Genomic DNA, 24,857 nt, shown 5'->3' with positions numbered 1-24,857 from the left:
ATTTCCTGATCACATCATCTTCCTCAAGGATAAGAGGCTGTTTAACAGAGGCTGTACTTTCTGATTTAGAGTTGACTTCTGACACTGCAATCACAATTCTCATTGTAAGAGGCAAACTGTAGCTCGCAGTCACCCTGATGGTGGACTGAATCATGTTACCTTTTGTGCATACTCACACCAGAGTTTAAATACTCCCTGGCTATGAATGTGATTGATAGCCTAACCATAGATGTCCCGCAGAGCCTCCCTCTTGGCCTGTTCTGTTCTTCCAGAAATGGTCTCAATTGCCATAAGAAAAGCATTGTTCCCCCTATTGCTTTGTCATGGTCTGGATAAAAATTATGGGTAACATTTTATACAAATGCATTCTGTCTGCCTGTATTTTGTGAAAATTAGGCAATCGGAATCTGATTCTTTCCCCTCTGCAATTTTCTCATGGGGTTCATCAAATCCCATTGTGTCCTCACTGAAGAGGACACTTCTCTTTTAAGCACTGTAAGTGCATGCCAAAAAGGTGACAGTCAGGTGAGGATCAGAAAGAGCAATACCCACAGGCTTGGTAACTGTCTGTAGGGAGGAAAAAAATGAACAAAAGAAGTTTCATAATATGAGAGAGACAGTTTATCTATAGAAAACCGTCCTGGAGACTTAAAGTCAAGGTGAAGCTATTGAAATGGACAGCTGGTTATCTCATTCCAGCTCACTGTTTTCTTAAGGTGTTTTTCCTCCCAGCCCCTAGTTTAGACATCCACCTCTAACATGCCAAAATCTAAGATGGTTGCCTTACCTTCCTTAAAATCAACAGAAAGAGGTAAGAAAGTCCAAGGTAAGTCATGTTAAGACAGGTATCTAGGACAGGTGGCTTAGTTTTAGAAATGCATATCTCCCTCCAGTAGTTAGAAAGAGAGTCAGGGTAACGAGGCTGGACTCCCATGTCAAGTTTCTGGGTGCACGGGTTAGGGAAGAGGCATTTATCTTCTGCATTTGATGTTGTTTCAGGTCTGGTTTTGGCTCTGTGCCACATTAGGACAGGATTTGGCTCTTCGACTCTTTGAATCTCAGTGCCCATAAGATCCTCAGGAGCTTGCTATGCATTGTAACTATATCTCCAATGTTCTGGCAGGCCCTGTGTGTGGTCAGTGCTCTATAGGCAGTTTGTAATTGCAGAAAATTGTTGAGTGAAAGAAGATGGGCCAAACCTGTGACTCACATTCTTGCCTAGTGTCGTGGTTTAACCTCAGCTGGCAACTGAGCACCACACAGCTGCTCGCTCACTCCCCCCACAGTGGGATGGGGGAGAGAATTGGAAGAGTAGAAGTGAGAAAAACTTGTGGGTTGAGATAAAAACAGTTTAATCATTGAAATAAAATAATGATAACAATAACAATAATAACAATAATAATAGTAAAAATAATAATGTAATGATGATGATAATAATAATATACAAAGCAAGTGATGCACAATGCAATTGCTCACCACCCACCTACCGATGCCCAGCCAGTCCCTGAGCAGCGGCCCCCCTGGCCAGCTTTCCCCCAGTTTATGTACTGAGCATGACATCCCATGGTATGGAATGTCCCTCTGGCCAGTTGGGGTCAGCTGTCCTGGCTGTGCCCCCTCCCAGCTTCTTGTGCACCTCCAGCCTTCTCAGTCAGTAGAGCATGGGGAGCTGAAAAGTCCTTGGCTAGTGTAAGCACTGCTCAGCAACAACTAAAACATTGGTGCGTTATCAACATTGTTCTCATGTTAAATCCAAAACACAGCACTGTACCAGCTGCTAGGAAGGAAATTAACTCTATCCCTGCTGAAACCAGGACACCTAGTCATTCTGCAGATTGTGCTCAGAGAAGACTGAGCATAATCATGATATGAAGTCTTTCATCTGCAGTTGGTTAGTATGGCAACTGGGCATCCTGTCTGGAAGATTTAGAGAAGAGGTTCATGCCCTTTCTTCATATTACCACCCAGTGAATCCATTCTACATAAATGGCCTATAGGACTGGCAAACTATCTCATTTCTTATAGAGAAACTGGCTGATGTTCCTGGTCCTTAACTACCTAATCACAGGCTTTCTAGGAGGGTCCTAGCCTTTACCATATTTACTGCATCCCAAACTGATTGCCCTTATAGGTTAGATCTTAGTGCCTCAAATGAGGCACTCATGAACTCAAATAACAATTTTAAAGCAAACTAAATGTTGCAGAGGGTTTACAATCAATAGACCATCTATAAAATAAAATGGAGGTTGCAATCTGTCAGAAAGGCAAACCTCAGACTGTTATTTCATGCATGTATGATGGTGTTACCGTGTCCATATGTTCAAGTGATCTAAGGGATTTGCCCTTGACTCTGTGGTTAGCAGAGACACACAGACATCTCTACTTGATGATTCATGCTTTCTTAGGGAGAATAAATAATTTTCTGGTGCACATCTTTTTCACTAGTTATAAAGAGAATCTTGATAAACAGGTTACAGCATGCAGATGACTCTTAGTTGAGTGGTATTGTGAGAGGAACCCTACCTAATATTTGACCACAAACAATAAGAATAGAGGAGTGACCATACTAGGTGAGACCAAAGGTAGTCTGTCTCCAATAATACCTAAAAACATCTTTCTGTGGAAGGGTACAAAACCAACCAAAAGTGGTATTTCTCCCAAGCAATATTTCTCCCAGCCTCCAGACTTCTCAAGGTAGACATGGCTTCTGTCTGCAGAATTTATTTAAGGTTAATAAAAATTTAAAAATATATGATAATCTTTAATGGATTTCTACTCCGTGAACTTGCCAAGTCTTCCCTTGACTCCTTGTAAACTTTTGTATCCTCATTCCACATCACCTTAACTGCATGTTCTTCTGTCTCTGTTTTGAAATTGCTTCCTCAGAGATGCTCACCCCACATCCATCCACCTCACACCACTCATGACTTTATTGATCTACATCACACTCCTTAGCTGTCCCTGTAGTCAGAAAAGTCCTACCTTATTCAACTGCTCCTCATATGGAAGTTTCTTTTATTCTGAACAATTGCCACCAATTTCAGAGAATGTGAAGTCTGTTGCTTCCTTTTTATTCCATCTCAATCTTTCATGGGCAACCCAACACCCCTCAGGTGACTCTTGTTTGGGAGTGTTGCTCCCTCAGACCATTAATTCCTGATGCTGGAAGGAACACAGAGTGGTCTCATGAATCAGAGCCGGTAAGTGACACAGAAGTACACACGGAAGATTTTTAAGGTTACTTGAGATTTTCTAAGCAGGCAAATGCTGCTATGAACATTTATAATAAAGTCTCAACATTGTTACATGAATTGTCTTGCTGAGGTACCTATCTATAGAATTACCATATAAATTTTTGGAAATACTTTTTATGAAGAGTGATGAAGTAAAACAGATATTTGTGAAATTATACGGTTGTAAATTAAAATTTGATATAGATGTGATGATATTTTGATTTGTTTTGAAAAAGCAAAACTCCAAAAGTTTCTCATTAGAATATTACCATAGAGAAAGTGTATATTGAGGATACACACACATTAGCCAGAGAGGAAATGTTTCTATTTGCATCAGAAAAAAAACCCAACTATTTATATAGCATTTGCAAGTTGCATTTTATTACTTTTCCTCAATAAAATCACTCCTGTTATATGATGATAATAAAAAAAATCTATCATGTTTTCCTTTTTCAAATTGTGATTGGTTCAAAATGGATTTTGTTATTGAGAGGTTTTACGGCAAGAATTTCAAAAGTCATTGTGCACACCTACAGTTATTGCACCCTGAAGTCAGTGGCAGCACCTGTGAGTTCCAGTGAGAACACGATGTGCTCAATGCAAAGGAGTTTAGATACTGAGCTTTACGTATTTACTTCTTTCACATCTCTATACCTCATTTGTGCTCTTGTTTTCTCAACCTTTTTACCCCCAAACCACTCAAAAGCACCCATGACTCAAAGAATTACTTGCATTAAGCCACATTCATGCACATGACACTGTATCATGTGTCTGTATTAGACTAAATTAAGGCTTTTGGCATCAAGCTCCTGCCCACAGGAATTCCTTGTATCTGCATCTTGTTACAGGCTACACCCCATCCAAATGCCATGCTCAGCTCACAATTCACAATCCCTTTGAGTAAGCACAGTGGAAAATGGTTATTTTGTAGAATTTTGCTATAAATCTGGAGAAAATTTTGCCTTTGGAGGCTTACTGATCATTGAAATTTAGAGGATCTCTCATACACATGAATAAACCAGAAATTGTTTACCCAGAACTGTCCTGTTGAAACCATCGTATTTTTTGCACATTGTTGGTTTTTACCATAAAAATAACTCTTTTTTTTAATGACAGAAGCATTTTATACAGCAGCTGAAAGATTTGGAACCAAAGAGAAAGGTGATTTAAAACAAAATAGAAATCCCATTAGATACTACTTCATGGTTAGTTAAAGATTTACAGGTTCATTTAACACCTGCGTAGTTGACGTTGTCCTTCTGCATGACTTAAATCCCTGATGGGGCAAAGACAACCCTGCTGACTTTTGTATGTTATGTGTTGAAAGTGTCTTTGTTAAGTACCTCATAAGAAACTAGTTGGTTAATGAGGTCAAACCAATACATACATTGGTCAAAAGCAGTCTTGTTGTCAAAGTGTTATTTGACAACAAATTCAGAAAATGTAACCTCGGGTCTGATTCTGTCTTAGTATCAGCATGCTATTTAGAGCAGATTTGTTAAAGTAGTTAAGTGTCCTACAAGTGCAGATTTTTATTCACATTACACAATACTTGGGCCAAGGCTGGCTTTTACTGCAAACCTCAACATTGAGCTTCGAAATTCAAATGGGTCTTCAAAGACAGGCTTGTTCCAAAGGCAGCTTTTGGACTAGAAATGAGCTGTAAGGACAACCTTGAAACTTCACTGGAAGACCACCTCATACAGTAGGTGTCCTGTGGCACAGAGTTTCAAAGGACCCTGAACAGGGTGGTTAGACTCCTAAAGTTACCCAGCGTTGTGCAAACATGATTCAGTAGAGGAGACTGGGGAAATGGAACCAAGAAGGATGCCAGGCCAGTTCCCCCACCTCCCTCATCTACTCTCTCACAAACACAGCTTCCATTGGCCCACTTTTTCAAACTTTGTTGTCCCTGCACCTATTTTTTTTTTTAATCTATACAAAAAAGTTGTCTTTGAGCACTGCCATGACTGTCTACTGAGTTCACAAAACCTTGTAAGAGGGAATAGTTGCAGCTGTCACTTTTTTAGGTTGTAAGAAAATTGTAAATACCAAATAATGTTTGTGGTTTGTTTGGGTTTTCTCTCTCCTCTGATTATCATTTAACTCTTGGCTGAAGAATGACATGCACATTATTATTATAGGAGAAATAAAAACCTTTCGCTTGCCTTGGCAAAATGAAAAAAGAGTGTCCTTCTCTTATGGGATGCTTTTAAAGTTCCCATGAATTGAAAGACTAAAATTTAATAAAAAAATCTGCCTAGAGAATATGTTTTGTTTCTCTGCACATGAGGAGCTGAATTGATAGCTTTCTGTTCAATATGGGACACTGCTGGCAGAGGCAGAGGCAGTAAATCTCTGTCAATGGACATCTGATGGGAGAATGATTCATATTTTCCACAACAAAAAATAAAATAAAAGTTGGGGGTGGATGTAAAACGGAGAATAAAACATATCTCTCTGTAAAAGATCTATGCTTTTACCTGAGGAGGATGGAGGTGCTTTCACTCAGAAAGGAGAAGAGCCAAGGACATTCATTAGTCAGGAGGAGGAGGATGTTTAGTATTAGGGTACATTACATTACGAGCAAACCTACTCTGATTCTTAGTTTAAAAATTTGCATTAAATTATCCTTGGGGTATCCAGAACAACAGAACTCTTTAGCTGGAATTTAAGATGGTCACAGAAAGAATAAAGCACTGAAACAGATTAGCCGAGACAGCAGGAGCATCTTTAGCCTCAGAGGTTTCTAAGTGCAGACACTTTCTGACAGGACACATTTATACAAAGTTGAGTCTGTCCTGAAGCAGGGGGATGGACAAGCTGACCTTCCAAAGTCCCTCCTAGCCCTATTGCCTCTAATTTTGTGTTTCTTGCATATAATATAGCAATGGGTTCATTTAAATACACTGAGAGGGTGTGAGCTGGGAGCTGAGAATCACAGGTCTGCCAGGCTTGCTGCAAGGTTGCTTTCTTCTCCTGCACAGCATTTTGGGGTGAAAGGATTTCACTGGGCCGTTAAACAAGAAGCTCTTTGCATGTGCCATGCACTAGCTCGATGGTAAACATCATCTTTAAAGTTTGCAGAAACATGCACCAAGACTAAGGGCCAACTGGAGGCACTTCTTCCTCCTCTACCATAAGGATTATGGGGCAACATGAGGGAAAGGTGGATGAAGCAAAAAGACAGCCTGGTCAGAGGGTTGAAAATAACTAATCTAGTCACCTCCTAGCATTTTATTTTCTCCTTGCTTGAAGAAAATTTTTATTAATTGTGATATAATGTAATTCTACTTTCAGGGTTACATTTCAAAACCCCAAAGAGCTAGTTTCATCTGCAGCACACATTCATCCTGTCAGTGTCGATCTCTTTTCCAATTATTGCCTTCTAAATCCTTTTGCAAACAAAATCAGTGCATGCAACTGGCTGTGAGACTTTTTTGGTAACAATGAACAGAATGAGGTCTCTATGAAAAGGTCAGTCCAAATCCATACATGACATCTTTCTCTCTCTGGTCTAAAGCTGCTGTGAAGGGATTCAAAGTAAGACAAACTCGAGTGTGAAGTCTGACCCTTTCTTTGGGTGATATGGGATGACAGGTAAAGAAAGGGGAAGAAATTAAAACCTTAGCTATTTTTATGGTAACTCTGTAAAAATTTACTTGCAAACAGAGAAGCTAAATATTCTTTTTTTCCTTTTTTTTCTTTTTTTTTTTTTTAAGGATGAACCTCAGCAAATTAACAGAAATACTTTTTAGATCTTTTTAATTCTATCTAGTTATAGGACTTTTTTTCTTATAGTGATACTGCTGGTATCCAGACACACTTTCTGGGAACCTGAGACATTTTAGTAGGGTATTTGGAAAGAAAAAAACCAAAGATTAAAAATTCCTGAGAAACAAAAAGATCACTTTCTCTGAGAACGCATCATTCACAATCTTACTTTAAATGCAACAAATATCTTCTCCCAGGGAAGAACTGTTCTTGCTTTCAGAGCTCTCTTGTGTCTTCCTTATTATAACTCATAGCTTTTTGCTTGAAAGACAAGGCAAAGATAATAGACTACGTATGACCCTGCTTCACCAGAGTAAGTCAGTAAAAATTATGGGGATGATCTACGTTGTTTTCAAGAACAGGATGTCTATATGAGAGTTATTATACTCTTTGCTACTTTGTGCAGAGAAGATAGTTCAGGCAGGAAGGCAAGCAACGGCTTTCAGTCACAGGCACCACAGTTCTCAGAGAACCATGCTCCTAGAAGCCACCACCCGGACTTCATAAACTGACCGGATTGAGTCTGCAGCCTCAAGGGCAAAGAATGGAAATATTAGGTGGTTAAAAAGCAGAATCTGGCAAATAAGGGATGCCAAATGTACAGAGAAACAGGTGAAACTCTACCAGGGAAGCAGTGGCACATGGGAGAGCCCAGGTCCGCCGTATTTTTGAGGGAAATGGTGAGCCTCTGGAAAACCATGCCTTTGTCAGCCCTCAGGTGCTTTCGCCTCTCTTTCTTGAATGTTATGTTCCTTTTAGAACATAAAAAATAGTGCTATGTTTCAAAGAGGCTGCTCTGAGTCAATACATCTTCCTTTGGGTCACAGCTGTTAAAGGAAGAGGCTTTTGTAGGCTCCAAAACCTGCTGGAGCTGCTCAGAAAACACATCCTATAAACTAGGGCGAAGCATCTTAAAAACATGCCGTGAGAGCCAGAAAATCCTTGGATTTGGGCCTGATATGAGACCAGTGGCAGGGCTCAGTCACCAGAGAGGGCACATTTCAGAGACACTGGGGAATTGGGGCAGCTCATCCTGGAGGTGGTAATCATTGAACTCAGTAAAACGTAATAAAGGTAAGGTCTTTTCTGGCTCAGTACTCAGTATTATCTTTCGATGGATTTGTTTCTGCAGAGGGTTTAGTGTGTGGATATATATAGTGCAGCCCCCACCATAATATAGCCCCCATCATTCTTCTCCCTTCACTACGGGTCCATTTGCTTACAGATCTCATTTTATTATTAATTGATATCACATGATGTGCTTATCTACACAACAGGGAAAGACACAGTCACTGCTTAATGGAGCATACAATTGAAGATAGACAAAATGATAGGTTGGAAGGCCTGCAGTTGAGGATCCAAGCTCCGTGATATGAATTTTGATTATTTGGGTTTTTTTTTTTTTTTTTCTTTCAACATAGGCATTGTTTGTAGGATTGGGCACTGTTAAGATGTTTCATGGAGACATCTGAACATAACCAGCTGGATGTTTTCAATGGGATTTATCTCCCTTCATGTTAGCGCTCTCTTTTGTATTGAAACCTAAGGAGTTGTGGACCTGAGCAACACTATACCAGCTGTGGCATGGTCTTGTACAAGATGGTCAAAAGCAGAATCCAAGGCAAGATCTAAGGAAAAATGTAAGACCAACACCTTAAGTTTTGTGGAAATTATTGGGTGAACACCAGACATCTGAACAACTCTTGAAAAGCCAACAAGTTTTGGAACATAGTCTTTCTAGCTGGAAAGTAGGAATGAGATATATTGATATATATTTATATTGAGATATATGGAAATGTATTGAGAAGATCTTTTGTCAGGAGATGGTTTTTCAAAAGAGATGCTCACAATAAAAACCCCAACCCCAGTGGGACTGCGAAACCCTTTCAAACCAACCCTGGTGTTCAAACAACCCTGGTCAATTCAAATCACAAGGCACCCTTATTGAAGAATAATTGCAAGCTCTTGTTCATAGCTTACAGAGCGGGGAACTATATGAAAACTTTCACTGACTTTGCTTATGTTTTTCCAGAGTTGTAGTTAAATAATGGTATTTGATCTCAAAATTTCTATTTGGCACAGCTTACTAACAGTAAACTATACTGCTGCAATGCATGAAGTGACTACTGCAAATCCAAAGGAAAGGGACATATAAGGGGTAACGATAGATATGTGACTGTTTTTACAGGCCTCTTGGGAATGTAATATTTAAACAAATCTGTGTGTTTTCTGATGTTCAAGGAGACCTGCACAGAAATAAAGCAGAGTTAATGATTAAAAAAAGTAGCGTAATATAAAAAACAAAATGATGGAACCCATTGAAAAATGTCAATACATTTAAGCTGGAAAAGGACAGGACTTCAGAAGCACAGTTTGGGGGTTTTATCTAGTTTGGCAAGGGGAGGTTGCTGTTTATTTGCAAAACAGCATTACGTTTTCCAGCTCTGTTCAAAACCAGAATTATCTAAGTGGAGATTCAGAGAAGTTAATATAAATGGACTTACCCCATATGTCAGTCAAATTTAATAAGCTTTCAGCATTGGCATTCTTTTCTAGCTACATTTGTACTGCTTTTCATGAGCTAACCTGATGTGGACCAGAAAACCATATTTGCATGCTGTATGGACTGCAATGTTGTGAAAGTCCATGTTCACCCGTGTGCAAGAAGCTAAAATGCTCTCAGACCTCCGGGTTGCCTAGACACTGTCCAAGGGAAGAAAAAACGCAGCTGGGCTGTGAAGCATGATGATCTGTGGGACAGTGTTGTACCCACCCATAAAAGATGAGGTAGTATTAAGGGGATATGGCGTGAGACCAGATCATTTGTCTTAACACTAAGCAACACCCCTTGCACTAGGTCTCTTACAGAGACCATCCTGGGCAACTTCCTAGGCAGCAGATAGTTCACTGGCTATGAATACCCAACTTGGAGTGAAATAGCCCAAAACACATCTCATAAATTGAGATAAAATACAAATGAGCCATAGCTTATTGGGGACAGAGCTGTTCCAAATCCTCCTGAAGGTCATACATGGACTGACCACTCTGAACATAGGATTAAGTCAGTGCTTTGCATTTTGGCACATTTTTAGTTTGCTTTTAAATTATATCACCACAGCCAGGAACCAGTAGGAGGTGAGGATCTAGCTTGCTTGCTATTCAAGGACAGTGCGTAAAGTCCTGCAGCTTGTTGTTCTCACTGTCTGAAGATATACCATTGCAGCTCTTTCCACAGCAGTCTTGGACACTTACCATGTACTGAAGTGTGGCTACACACACTCTTCTGACCTGATTAACTGTATTTTCCCCCAGAGGTCTATTCTGAAGCTCCTGACAATGAGGAAAGCACTGCCAGTTCTCACTATCTGTTTTTTTAATGGGGTGCTGACTCCACTCCCCAGTGATCCTAAAAGGGGCAAAGGGCAGAAGTCACCAGTTTCCCTGCTGAGCTCAGACCTTGAGGCATCTAAACAGAAAGCTCCAGAGAGCTTATCACATCTCTTACTGAAGATTTATTAATTGCAGAAACATAAATCTCCTTCAAGAATTCTGACTTGGCTCTTCCCATTACAGATATTTGCGAGCTGTGCTGGGGAAGGGGAGAGCTGTTGACCTAGCAAAGACTGCAGTCCCCTGATGCAATGAGCATCAGGGGAAAGCCATCAGTCAAACTTTCTGCAAACATTATATGGAAAATCTCTTGACCTGCGTTTACGTAACAGCTTTAGCTGTGATTATCAGTGAGCTCAGACCATTTTTGCATGAAGTGAAGGACAGAATCTCATGAGCGGCGCCTGCAATAGATGCACATCCTTTATCCCTGGACACAGAGATGGATGTGAACTGGTCACTAAATAATCATTCACTTCTCTGAGGGTCCTTAAATGCTAAAATGTCCACACAGGATTCTACTTCCTGCAAGAACAACTTAGGTTCCTGGCAGCTCAGGGAAGAAAAAGTAAACAGCTTAAGGTCCCTTTTCCCATCTTTAACATCTTTTGCTTTTCTTTCCTTACATTGCAAAGAAAAATATTAAACTACAGGATCAAGTCTCTGAAATGTGTTTTCAGTATCACCGGAGAGGGCAGAGCCAGGCAGGGACAAGGTTACTGTGGGATGTTAATTAGCTGCCTGTTTGACCCTGTCCGCGACTCAGAGTGAGTTTGTGTATTTAATTTATTTCACACATGACTTGCTCTTACAATCCTTTTCCCACAATGCCAACCAGACTATATGGTAACCTTGGGCTCTGCTTCGGATATTAACTGCTCAGCAGTGTGCTAAAGTCAGTACAAGAAATATGTGTGTGCACACACGTGCACAGCGGGTGGGATGGGGAGCATCCTTTGTTTTAGTGAAACAGCTCATGTTTCTGAGGCAAATTGTGTCTGGTCGATGAATTAACAATCAGGAACTTGCCTTCTTCTGGGTCTATCCATTTACAAATGAGGCATAACCACCATTCCCTCTGTTACCTTTAATCAATGCCTGCAAAACTAGAGTCAGTACCACATGCAGCTTAAAAGCTGTTGCACTGAGCATCTCCTTTAACTATCTAGGAGTCGTGGGAAGCAACACTTAATAAGGATCTTATTGTACAAATGGCTTGTGCTGCTGAACGGGGAGAAAAGCAGCTGAGAGTGAATTGGGGGCCACCCAGCAGCCAGGCAAACAGCAGTGCACTGTGTGGTGCAGGAGTGGGCATTTTCCCTGCCGGGATGGAAAAGGGAGGTGGCTTTCCTCCGATCCATGCAGGAAAACCTACAAGTCTGAAATCTTAATGGTGCTGCCAAAACTTAGCCACTGATGGGCATTCAAATACCTTTCTTGAACTGCAACACATGTGCGTCGTGTCAAAACATCATCCAGGAGAGACAACATAGCACCTTGCAAGTCTCTTGCCACTTTTCTGCATCGGTTTCTTTCTAAAGAGAAGCATGTGGTGGACTGGGGGTATGCAGAGCATACATGACAAACATTCAGGCTTGGGCCAGAGTGATTAACCATGCTGCTCCACTCAGAGCAGACTAGGACCTTAGTGAGGACAGTGGGGTGTATGTAAAGGCACCCACTGACCCCTTTCCAGGCTCTGATTTAGCAGCAGTTTGTATGGATGGGTGGTTTAGTACCCAAACATCCACGATTTGCATGACAACAAGAGTAAAATACTGTCACCACACACTCAAATAAATATCCATGCTTCTGACTTGGATTAATTTGTGGCTTTGCAGCTTCTGGCTCTGAGCATAGTCCCACTGTGCTGAGCTATACAAATACAAAACAAAAAGATAATCTTTTTTTCCGATCTAAGTACATGGCAATGAACAATAGGCAGGTTAAGAAGGAGAAAACACTATGACAGTATTGCTCAGCACGTAAGTGAAGACAAATGGCTTGTTTCATATTACAGTAAAGGGGAATAGGCACAAATAAGAAGTGACATGCTCAGATCATCTTCCCCCAAGTCTAGCAAAGTGTGGGAGGGGAAAATTGTGCAGATGTGGCAACTTGCAACCTTCTCACTTCATAATAGTCAAGGCATGAAATCACAAGAGCTTTAGCTTTCTTGCAGTGATGACAAAGTGACTTAGAGATATTATATCGAAAGCACTAGCAAGTTTCGGATATGACCTGGGTTGACACTGAAGTCCAGATAAAAGCCCACCTTTTATCAACTGTTACTCTGTTTACAGTGCTCCCATGCAGTGAGAAACAGCTGCAAAAGAGTTAACGCAGCGCAAGGCTCATCACAGAATAACCCCCAGGTCTTTTGCCTTCCTTTATCCAGTTTGACTGCTGCAGATAGCTGAGCCATCTCATTTAAAGGTGGTTTGGCTATGTCTAAAAACTCTACTTGCTGTCAGCTCTGTGCTGCACCCAGTGAGTGCTGAGCAGAGATGCCCCCAGGTAACAAGTGGAAGTTTGCAAGAGATTAAGGAAAAAAATTGACTGAAGTGTTCCAAGGAGATTAGTCATTGTGTGTTAAACATGTTTAGTCTGAACTAATGATTAGACATAGGAAAAGAAAGCCACAGGTAAGAGGTAATTAAATGAGGTTCTTGCAGTATATTGGCTGCTTTTCAATTCCATATCAAATGAGGTACATTATACTCTTAACAGGCAGTTATTTTTCTTCTACACATGCTAACTGAACCTAACATTAAATACAGAATTAAGAGCACTTTGTGGTGTGAAGTATTAAAAAAATGAAAAGAAGGAGCTTCAGTTTGGAAACTGATGTTATAAATCAATTTGCCAAAAAAAAACCAAAAAAAAAGGATTAAGCCTAACAAGCTTCAAGAGAAGTAAACAAGCACACTGTTTGCTGTTGGAAATTGTTTGCTTGGTGTAATGTGTCTTTTAGGTCATGATGCCTGCATAAGTAATTACAAACAACTGCTCTCATTTGCAGGATACGTCTCATATATACTGCCGCAGATTCTCACCACTCCATCATGGAACTTTGAACAGCAAAAGGCTGGTGAAGTGTGTGGGTTTTTAAAGAGATGAACGTAGAATAAGGACGTCCATAAGTACGAATCAAAGCCATGTGATTAATCTGGCTACAACACACCTTCTTCCCATAGCACAGAAAAGCACCGTGTCTAGGTGAATCTGTTCTTACCAAACTAAGTGATCAAGTGTCCATTTTACAGCTGGACTAAACAGAAGGGGTCTAAAGGAAGCCTGGAAAATGCAATAGTTATAATTTATTACTTTAATTGACTAGGCACTTTGCAGCCAAACAGGAAGGTGTAGTCTCTACATGGAAAGTCTCTACAGGCTTTTTGGTGGGTCATTCTTTCACCTACAGGAAGCTTTGTGGTCCCTGAATACAGGAATCTCTGACGTACAAGTAAGGAAATCCAAGAGGGTTCATGATGTTTAAAAAAAAGGAAGATAGTGTTTATATGAAAGGATCAAGGCAGTGCCAAAAGAAAACTGCATTTGGCTCTCTAGTATTACTGACAGTGAGAGTGAGATTGTAGGAACATCACGTAGGTTAAGAACTGCTCATTAGGAAGTTGTGTTTGTTATGATGAATTACCACAGCAGTGCCAAAGATCCTTAAATGAGGTACCCCTTTGCCATGCAGCATGTGAAACACAACCAACACAGAGAAAAAGCACTGGGTCATTCAGAGAGTTATTTGGGCCATGTTTATGGAGAAGGCTGGTTCCTAACCTGCTGAAAACTAGTGCTGGGTGCTTGATGGAGTGCAATAGGGTATGAACAAGAAACATTTCTGGTTTTAACCCTAGGGAGTGACCTAGGCCAAACAAGACCTATGGATCTCCCCACTAGCCTCTCACATTCAAAACCTCCAAATTAAACAAGAAGTAACAAAGGGAATAAATTCTAAGGTGTATTCCGGAGTCAAGCACTCCCACTGCTATTTATGTCCTTGAAAAAACTCCTCCCAAGCCTCTAAATCACATATTTGATGTAGCAGGATGCGTCTTGTAAACAGAAGAAAATTAATTGTGCTGAATTGTTCAGGAAAACATCACTCTCAGACAATTCTGCTTGTCTCTTAAGTGTTTTGCAAATATCAGATCATTACGAAGGCTTAAGGCTAACCCCTCTGTACTGGAAAGGTGCTTTAGGAAGGCATGGCAGGGGGCTGTGGTCTCCTGAGCAAATGCACCAGGTGTCAGCACAGTACAATATTTCATTTCTGCAGGGGTCATGTCTGAATAACACGACTCTGGTTACTCAGTTGTTAAATTGCTTCCTGATGTGTGTTTAATGCAGTCTGTAACTGCCCCTTTTTTGCTATGATTTCTTTCATTAGCACTCAGTTGTGTTTTTCTGTGTTTGGTGAAATGGTTCCTTGCCTTATTAGGCTGTGCAACTGCTTGATTATTTTTGCCATAATTTTCTCAGATAAAAATATTTAATGTTGCAGTAAGAACCAAGTCTGAAAAGAAATTAACGCTGCACCATGTAACCCAGAGTGATAAATGTCTTAAAGACATTTAGAAACATGATTCAGCCCTTAGATGACGTTTTAGTTATTGGTATTCTAGTCCTTACAGTTTTAGGTCCAGATTTAAAGGCATTTAGGCAACTGATCTCCAGTAAAAACAAAACAGTGTGCACCTAGTATCTATATTTGATTCATATTTTCATCTGCGAGCTCTCACCTGGTGTTGAATGATGAAACCAGACCTGCCTTTACCCCTGCAAAAAGACAGCCAGGCAGGGGGAGAAGGAAGAGAGGAGATACCACCTGAAAGGCAGAAGACATGCTCTCAAATCTCTACTCTGCTCAACCTGGAAAGGTGCTTTCTTAAATCCCAGAAAAGAACTGTGACTCTCAGACCTTTCTATAAAGACATCTCTTAAAACCTCTGCCTGAAGCTATTCCATTTTATGTAAAAAAATACTAACTGGAACAAGTACCTGGCCTTGCTGCCCCCCCTGCAGATCCCTGGACAATACTTTAATGACCAGAGAGTAATTTTTGGTGCATTGGATATCAAATTATTTATACAAAACAGGGCAACTTCAGTAGGATTAATTTATCCAAACTGACCCAGCAGCCTCATGATTACAGCAACCTCTTTGATGGCAGGAAACCTACAGTTAGTTTTCTGCTTCAAATTAAACAGCGAGGGGAAACAAAAACAGGTTTTCCAAATCCCGGATAAGTCCCCAAGCTACTGAACAGTGGGGCAAAATCAAAAAAGGTCCCTCTTGAAAGGGCTTATCCCAGACTTTCTCTTTATGAACAGTGAGATCTCGGCAATATGGTTGGGAAACCCTAGAAGATAAGACCTTTCCAGGGCTGCTGGGGTGTCATCGAAGTCTTAGAGCAGCATGAGCAGTTGGATGATTGCGTGCATGCCCACTGGCAGACAGTAGTACCTCAAAAACACTGTCAACAGAAAATTAGGTACTACAGGAGTATAAGTCATGTGGGAAAAAAGTGGGATTTGGAAATCTTGGCTGCACCTGAACAGCAGGCTTCAGCATCTAAGATAGCTGTCGGATAGCTCTCTCCCTTTGCTATACACATTCAGATCAGGTGCAGCTTTTTGTTGTGCTTGTATCAACACGTTTTATGTCGTAGAGGGACTTGACACCAGAATGCTTGTGACTCTGGGCTTGGTGACCCAAACTGTAGTTTTCTGCATTTTACCTGAACAGTTTGTTTGTTAATAGTCAGCCTTGCTGTTCCTATTACAAGGAGAACTTGACGTTGCCTTGGGCTTTTTTTTTGTTGCAAGGCTGCTTATTTACAGAAAGTGCATACATAGTCCTGTTTCTCTCTGCTCAGGAGAGATTTCCTTTTCTTTCCTCTGTTTCTAAACACCACATGCCAGCACTCTTCCCATAAACCTTCTCCAAATTGTCTCACTGATCCTTCTGGAAGTACTTTCTGCTAATCCACTGCTTTCTGCTGTGTCCTGTATTTGACTGCGGGCTGTTTTTAGTTCTGTCTAATCTATGCAATCCCTGCAGCTCTATAATTGCAGCTGTGATTTAGGCTGGTGACTCCAGTTGCTCAAGATACTTGACTTTGGAAAAAGTTTAGTGATTTACATTTCTGCTAAAGGAAGGATAGCTTCAGCCAATTGGTACCCAACGTTCAGCATAAACAAAAAATGACACCAGGATAAAACCAAAACAGACGAGTCTGCACCTTTGTCTTTCAATGCTGCTTACCAGCATTATGCAAGACATCTAACTTTCTTGGACCAGGCTGGAAAGAGAGAAAAACTGAAAGAACTCAATCTTTTGGAAGCATGTTCCAAGTCTTATCAGGAAGGAGCTAGAATCATTCTCTTTAGTATGCTCATGGCTATATGAATGCATTAAATTGCCTTTTTGGTCAACTGGAAATACAGTCTGGAACTGACCAGATCCAAAATCCACTAAGTCACAGGGGACATTTCTATAGATGTCAGTGGACTCTGGGTAAGAATTTGAGGATGCAAGTAGAAAATCTAAGCACCTGCAATGAATGTCATTGAATAGGGTGAAGGGAATTCTACCCATGAATGCCACAGCTGGAAGTGCTGTAAGGCACTTATTTTGACACTTAGAAACACTTTTTTTGCAAACCTATCCCTCAATGAGGTCACAAAAGATTTGCCAACGTTGCCTCAAGTTTTGAAGCAGTTTCTTCTTCTTAGAAATGTTCCAGTAAACCTTGGCTGAAGTCTGGAGCAGCATTATGGGGAACTGGATGTTTCTTTTTTATTTTTTGTTCCTCTGAGAACACTGCACTTTCTTTTTTTTGTAATGACAAGGGAATGCAACACTGCATCTCCTTTGGAGGTGGATTTTTTTTTGACACTGTTGTCTTTTTCAGGCACACTGAAGGCTATCATAGAGCTCCATTTCTGCACTGTGCTGCTTTGAGATCCTGTGTAATGGACTAGGAAATCATGCATGCTGTTTCCATTAAGATACCTTTAGATACTCCCACATATAATCTTAAACGTGCCTAGAGCAGCTGATGGGCTAGGACAATATCCTAATGTATTACCTCACTACAGAAGTCACCAGATCTTTGCTGGCACTTACAGCCCCTCCGAGCGTCCACCTTTCCATCCATTCTCGTTACAAATCTGCTTAGGCTGCAGGATTTAAGTGTCAGGGGCTTTCTTTTTGTTATGTATTTCTACACCATCCACTTAAGAGGGGCTTTGATCCATTTTTGAGGCTTCTAGGCTTCATGGAACCAAAATCATTATGAATGTAAAAGGACGATAATATAATGAGCAAAGGAATGAGAACGCATATGAAATCATGTTCAAATCAAGAGAAAACTGGCAAAGCAGACCCAGAAAACCCCAAATATTAAGAGGATATAAATGACAGGAATATCCTGGCTTGCTGCGGTCTATTTTCTAGTAATGTAGGCAGTCGTACGATGTAGACTTGTTCACAAACACATCATGCTGCACCTTAAGACCAAACAGGTTTCTTGTGCCAGCATTTAAATTTCTCGGCTTTAAAAATAAATATTTATTAAGGCCATTTTGCCAAGTTTCTAGCAGGTTGTACAGGCATTTTGTGTACCTTGACAATCTCGAGCATTTGAAAATGCTGTGTTAGGCCTTGTCAGGTTCTTTTAAAGATGGTGCGGTTGCACAGCTCCAGCACTACGGTTTGTAGACCTATTCAATTCCATAAATTAGAGTTCATACAAGTACAGAAATTGCAATCAGGTTTTCCTGAAATGGAAAGTGAGCAAGGGCATGGCCAGCAGTGAAAAGAGCTGGCACCTGGCTTAGTGCATCCTTGGTCTCCCTCTTCTGGCTCAGCTTGAAGGAGCGCATTTCATCCTCGTGCTGCAGCTCCACATCACCGCTACTGCCAGGTGGTGAAGGGGACATTTGTGAAGAGGACGTGTCGAGAAGCTATTTTCCCACACATCGCTACAAGTACTGGCATGGAGCACAGAGCAATGGGCATTTTCAGTCTAGCTCTCCCACCCTCTTCCCCTTTCTTGTGCACTGGCTTGAAACTGAGAAAATGACCAGATATCTCTTTAATACACACAGAGGGGGAAAAAAGAAAGGATGAAGGAGATTTGGAAATATGAGTGGGTAAATATATACAGGTTGTGACCCTAGATGTTCTGATGTAGCCGTTAATGCTCAGCTCTGGCTAGCTTGCACGTTTTACACGCTTGCCAGCTCTAAGGGCTTAGAAACTCTAAAACTCAGTTACTAAGTTACAGATCATTAAAATATCCACAAAGGCTTTTCTGCCCTTTTTTGTACTGTTGTAAGTCATTCTGTCAGCAAAATCAGATGAGGATTTGAGTTTCCTCTGAAGGGATTTTGACATGAAGAGCACGTTTTGGTTTCTTCCTCTTTACTTTTAGCTTTCTGAGCTTCCCCCCCCCCCAAAAAGCCTCTGAGTAGTTTTATTTCTTTGAAAAAAAATAAAAATGTGAAGGTTACAGCTGTTAACATCTGGTTTTAAAAAATGAAATATCAGACTTCTGTGCCTCACAGTAACAAGGTTTTTGTGTGTTTTGAAGTTAGTCATGAAACTGTGAGAAACAGCATCACTCATTTGAATTGGCTGCCTTTTCCCCACACCTGGCTTACAGATATGTGACATTTAGAAGGGAATTTGGCAATAAACCCCCAAAAATGGATGTTAGTAGGGAGTGTAAGCTCAGAGACTCAAAAAGAAACGGTTTGTCTATATTTTGGGATTGCTGCCTATGCAAGATAGGGAATTGTAACCCGCTGTTTGGCTGCAGCTGGTACAACGGTCCTCCTGTAAAAACAGACGTCTTCGGGACTTTTTACTTGAAATGGCAAGCGACAAACCTCTGCCTATATACATAATAGCAGTATCAGAAAAGCTGGACTTGTTTTTGCTGTGCTGCCTGTTACTGCTTTTGGTTTTTTTTTATTGTGTGTGTCCTCACTGATGATTTATGCGTGAAAGAAAAACAAGACTCCTGAAGTTTGGAAAAGAGCCTGATCTAAGTATGTCGCGGTTTGAATTGCCTATCAGGTTTTCTGTCTTTGTACTAATATGTGCTTTGGGGAGACGTGTGGCATACATGGAAGAGTCCTGCAAGAGCCTGTGTTTGACAGGAACTACAGCCCAACCCAATATTTGCTGCACCAGTTAACATTTTTTATGCCATTATTAGGATTTTAGAATTAAAAAAAAAAAAAAATCAGGATACATAAGGGATGGCTATTCTCAGCTTAAACATGACAAGGTACCAGCCACCAGTTCCTATGTGCAGCTGCACATTGGTACCTAAAAATCAGTGCCATTTGCTCAACCCCCTACCTCTCTCACCAAGATAGAGGGATTCCTTTTTGCTACAGCCCAGATAAAAGCTGGTAGCAAGATTAGAAATTAGAAAATTAGGAAAAGAAAAAAAACCTGTAGGAAGATTAGAAATGGGTCTCACTTTGTTAGGAAAGGGGAAAGATGGCTTTAAGACAAGATTTCTTTAAGTTGTGGATTTAGGAGCACAGGGATGTAGATTGTGCCCTTTACAGAAGCAGATTTCTGCGTAATTGTATCTGTAGGCAAAAGTGCCGGTGTCCAGACAGCCAACTGTGATGTGTGCTGTTTCTTGTGATTCTCTGAGGTCTAATTAGAGCAACCCTGAGTGCATGAACTAACCCTAGAGGGCTCTCAAGACTCAGAAACTGGCTGTTCATAGAAAAGAAAGGATTGGAGTATCAGAGAAGAGCCTTTTAGTTCAAGCTGCAAGTTTTCTCCTTTGAAAAGGAAACACCTATTATTGTGGGTATATCTTTATACTTATGTATGTGTATTGGCAAGAGTTTTGGTGCAACATTTCTCAGTTTGAAAAAAAGTTAGGAAGTCTTTGGGGGTTTACTATGCTTTTTTCCTTTCCTTTTCTTTTTTTTTTTTTTTTTTAATCCAGGAAGAGAATTTTATGAAACAGTAAACAGGACTTTTGAATACATTTAGAAAATCTGTTGACAATTTCATAATAAAAAATTAAATGTCAGTTGATAAGCTTCAATTGTTGGAGGCCTTTGGGAGAATTATAAAAATAACTGTGAATTGGAAGATGTAAAAGTAATATATCTTCCCTTCATTCGGATGATCTTGATGCTAAAAAAGGCAAATATAAATATAAGATCTGTGATAAAATACCATGAGGGCTGCAGGCTTTCAGAAATAGCACATGATGTGTACATTAGACATTACATTCTCCAAAGCAGAGCAGCTAAGTCAACCTTTTTAGGCTTTTTGACATACAAAAGTCGTATGACTCCAGCTCTAACAACAGAAATTATGTTTGTCTGTATGGGCCATGTATTTAGTAGGAAGATTTACAGCTGGCTTATTTTTGAGCCAGCATAACAGCTGCTGTTGTTACTTGGAGTACAGTATGTCCTCATTGTGAGGGACTGTGTCAGCAGATGATGTAGCATCCCATGGTGAGGATCCCAGCATTTACAGGAGCAGGTATGTCACTGGAGCAGAAAGTTTTGCCGGACACTGTGGGTAAATCTAAAGACCTTTCACATTCGAGTAGGGGGTTCCTTCAAGGGACAGAAAGGTTGTGTTTTACTGGCTTGCACCAAACCATTGCAAAACCCAACATGTTGACAGGACTTTGTAGTGAAGATGAAGCCTAAAATTGACATGAACATGAACATGAGCCGGCAGTGTGCCCAGGCGGCCAAGAAGGCCAAGGGCATCCTGGCCTGTATCAGAAATAGTGTGGCCAGCAGGAGTAGGGAAGTGATCGTGCCCCTGTACTCGGCACTGGTGAGGCCGCACCTCAAATACTGTGTTCAGTTTTGGGCCCCTCACTACAAGAAGGACATTGAGATGTTGGAGCGTGTCCAGAGAAGGGCAACGAGGCTGGTGACTCATCGCTCTCTACAACTCCCTGAAAGGAGGCTGTAGCGAGGTGGGTGTCGGTCTCTTCTCCCAGTAACTGGCGGAAGGACGAGAGGAAATGGCCTCAAGTTGCGCCAGGGGAGGTTTAGATTGGATGTGAGGAAAAATGTCTTTACTGAAAGAGTAGTTAAACATTGGAACAGGCTGCCCAGGGAAGTGGTTGAGTCACCATCCCTGGAAGTATTTAAAAGACGGGTAAATGAGGCGCTTAGGGACATGGTTTAGTAGGCATGGTGGTGTTGGTTTGACGGTTGGACTCGATGATCTTGGAGGTCTCTTCCAACCTTAATGATTCTATGATTCTATAAATATGGTGTCAAGTTTATTGGTTAGAAAGGTGTAGTAGTTGCCAAGGTCATGCCGAAGGAGAAAAAGACAAGGGTGGGACCAACAAGGAGGGTGAGTGAGAGTTAAGGTTTGGTGCATCACCTCTGATAGTCCAATAAATCTTGATGTGCCCCAGCCAGATACTTCTCACATTTTATCTCCCTCACAAACATACCTTTAAACTACAAATATTATTTACTACATCCACACCTTTGAACTTATGGGGCCAAGGATAAGCCCCATTAATCAGAGTTACCTAATCGATAATGTTCTCTTAGCACAGTTTAATGTGCTGAGTAATTTTCCATATCTGCTGGCTACATCTGCAATTAAACCCTTGAACTTAAAAGTGCTTTGATTAGGGAAATAGTTCTGTAGCATTAAGAACACTTTCAATTAAGGATTTCCAAGTGAATATTTATACAGTAGTGATTATAATCCTAATGAAGACGTTATGTTCTGCTCCTCCAGAAGAGAAAGCCCTGGTCTCAACACTAAACTAGTTGAAAGCTTTTATTTTTCCTGACATTCTAATTATATATGAGAACAAAACCAAGACAGCACTCCTGGCATCTCAGATGGAAATTCTGCTCCTTTTTCTAAAGAAAAGGATGGCAAGAAACTGTTTGCAGCCAAGCCGGAAAATCCCACATTATTGTTCAGGATTTGTTTGTTTGTTTGTTTTAGAAAAAGCAGGAAAGTATTAATGCCAGGCATATTACCTTGATTCAACTATACTGGCTGATTAGAAAACATGTTAATGTTAAAGCATTGAAGATAGCTTGGGTACCGGTGTATTAGCACCAAACAAAAGTGTAAAACAAAAATAAAACAATAAAACCAATCTACCAGATGAATAGATTTTTTTTTTTTTTTTTTAGAAACATGACAAATTGCTCAGAAATAAGAGCTGCCTTATATTTTAGGGCCTGGAGTAAAATACTCATAACCCTTTTGCCTTTTGAAATGTTCACCCTCAGTTACTATTCACAGGCATCAGAAATTGTGTAGCATTAGCAACGGGAAAGAGGAAAATTTTTCCCCTCTGTGGCAATTTTCCCGCATTAAAGAAAACAGTATCATACAGAAAGCAGTAGGAAAAAGTAGCTATTACCATCTCAAAGTTAGCTGAACCAAAACAGAACTATGCTGTTGCTGCTGGAGGTTAGTGAGTCAAATCTTATTGTGATATCCACTGGGGTATATCGCAACATTAAACCAGAATTCTTATTAAAGAGAGCATTCCTATAAAACATAAGGATTTCATCTGAAATAACAGCTGGGATAGGAAAGAACATGCAATCATAGTTTGTTCTCCTGAAAAAGAGAAAAGAAATTTGCTGGTAAGGGATATTATTTCACAGCTTAGGAAGGGCTGATTGGCAAAAGGAGCTGATTCATACACACCCTGGTAGAAGTTATGGTTTGAATATGCACTTCTAAAAGCATCAGTCTCTGCAAATACCATGCAGTGGAAAAGAGCAACCAAAATTAAACTAAAAAACTAGCAAGTTGCAATCTTATAACTAATTGCTCCTAAAAAGCAGAAGAGGCACTATGGAACAGCTAGTGCTTGGGCATTTATTGATTCATTTTTCTTCTATTCCACTATGCATCACCTTCCAGCCTCCAATCCTGCCTCCCTTCCTGAAAGATGAATATGGTATAAATACCATCGACTAATTAAAATGCTACACAAAAAAAAAAGAATGATCAGTTGCAAAGTAAAGACTCTTTTCTGAATGGTTCAAGTTAAGCATACTATGCAAGTCTTACTTCAGGCCCTAAGTATTACAATATTACTGTATTAACTATATAATCTCAAATTCAATTTTTTCCTTGAGACTATTAGTGTTTTGTCAGCCTGAAATCCATCTGTAGAGAAAATTCCGCTCCTCCTTGTAACTCCAGAAGTGGTCTAGTAGGTCTGTGCTGTAAGTATAACTATCTTTAAAGAGGTAGTGAGGAGATACAGGATACTCAGTGCAGTTTGCTGTGTTTCATTGCTGGATTCAAACATGTCTCTATTGAATAGGCAAAAAAAAAGAGTTTTCAGAAGCTTGTAACAATCTGGGTTGTAGGACAGTAGCAAAAAAACCAATCTGACAGATTTCAAGTCTTTGCTTCAAAGAATGAGATGAGTAAGAGTACAATGGACGTAGCTTTGGTTTTGATTTTTTAAAAATACAGTTTCAGGCTAGGCTAACAGAACATAACTTCTTTAACTAATTTCTCCTGAAGCACATAGAGCACCTTAGAGAAAATTAAGGGAAAGAAAGAATCAACATGTCCCTTCCTCATCTTATCCTTTTTCTACTCCTAAGAAAGCAAAATAGAATAGCTCGAGGCTGCTGGAAAATGTCAGGATGGGAAACTTCAGCCCAAATTAATTATAGCGCTTATTTTAGATGACCATTAATTTTTGCAAGGTACTTCCTGCATCCCTGTGTATTGACTATATCAATCTCACTGTGTTAATATCTTTCTACCTACACTGATTTAACAAACTCCTCACAAAGGACCATTATTGGACACTGGTGATACCACAGGATATAAATTAAGAATTAGTAGGCTTCTCTCTCTCTCTAAAAGCAGTTATCTTTTTGGGAGTTCTATTCAGGTATTAGAACAGGGTTTTTTTGTGTTTGTACTCATTGTTACACATTTTAGGCATTGTGAAATTTCAGCCACAGCTGTGATAAATGAGTTCCTGGAACTGGGGTCAATTTTCTGCTTTCCTGCGAGGTTTTCTCACTGCACATCCTTTAATTTCATGCAATTGCTCCAAGATGAGGCAGATTATGGCTGAGATCCTTTATAAAACTGAATATTTTGGCCTGGAAAACATGATAGACCACATTGTAGGTAAGGAGAGTAACCTCAGGTAAGAGTGAAAACTAGAAAAGGCAAGGGAAGTTTTTAATTGTAAGTAAACTCTTTTTTATGTAATGAAAGAAGTGCCTCTTTAAAAATACAGAGCAAAAAAATTTCCCTGTCTCTGCATGCATCTGCTTTAGCTCCATCAAAACAGGTGGCTTTCTTGACCCATGAGGTCCACAGACTGCAGCATACCTGGAGGATTGTTTCTGGTCTGCAGACCAAGCTGACATTGAGAAGCAGCTAAGCCCACAGGTCCCCAGG

This window comes from Pygoscelis adeliae, unplaced genomic scaffold, assembly GCF_000699105.1.
Source record: "Pygoscelis adeliae isolate BGI_AS28 unplaced genomic scaffold, ASM69910v1 Scaffold209, whole genome shotgun sequence".
Lineage (NCBI taxonomy): Eukaryota > Metazoa > Chordata > Aves > Sphenisciformes > Spheniscidae > Pygoscelis > Pygoscelis adeliae.
This window is presented reverse-complemented; position numbering follows the sequence as displayed.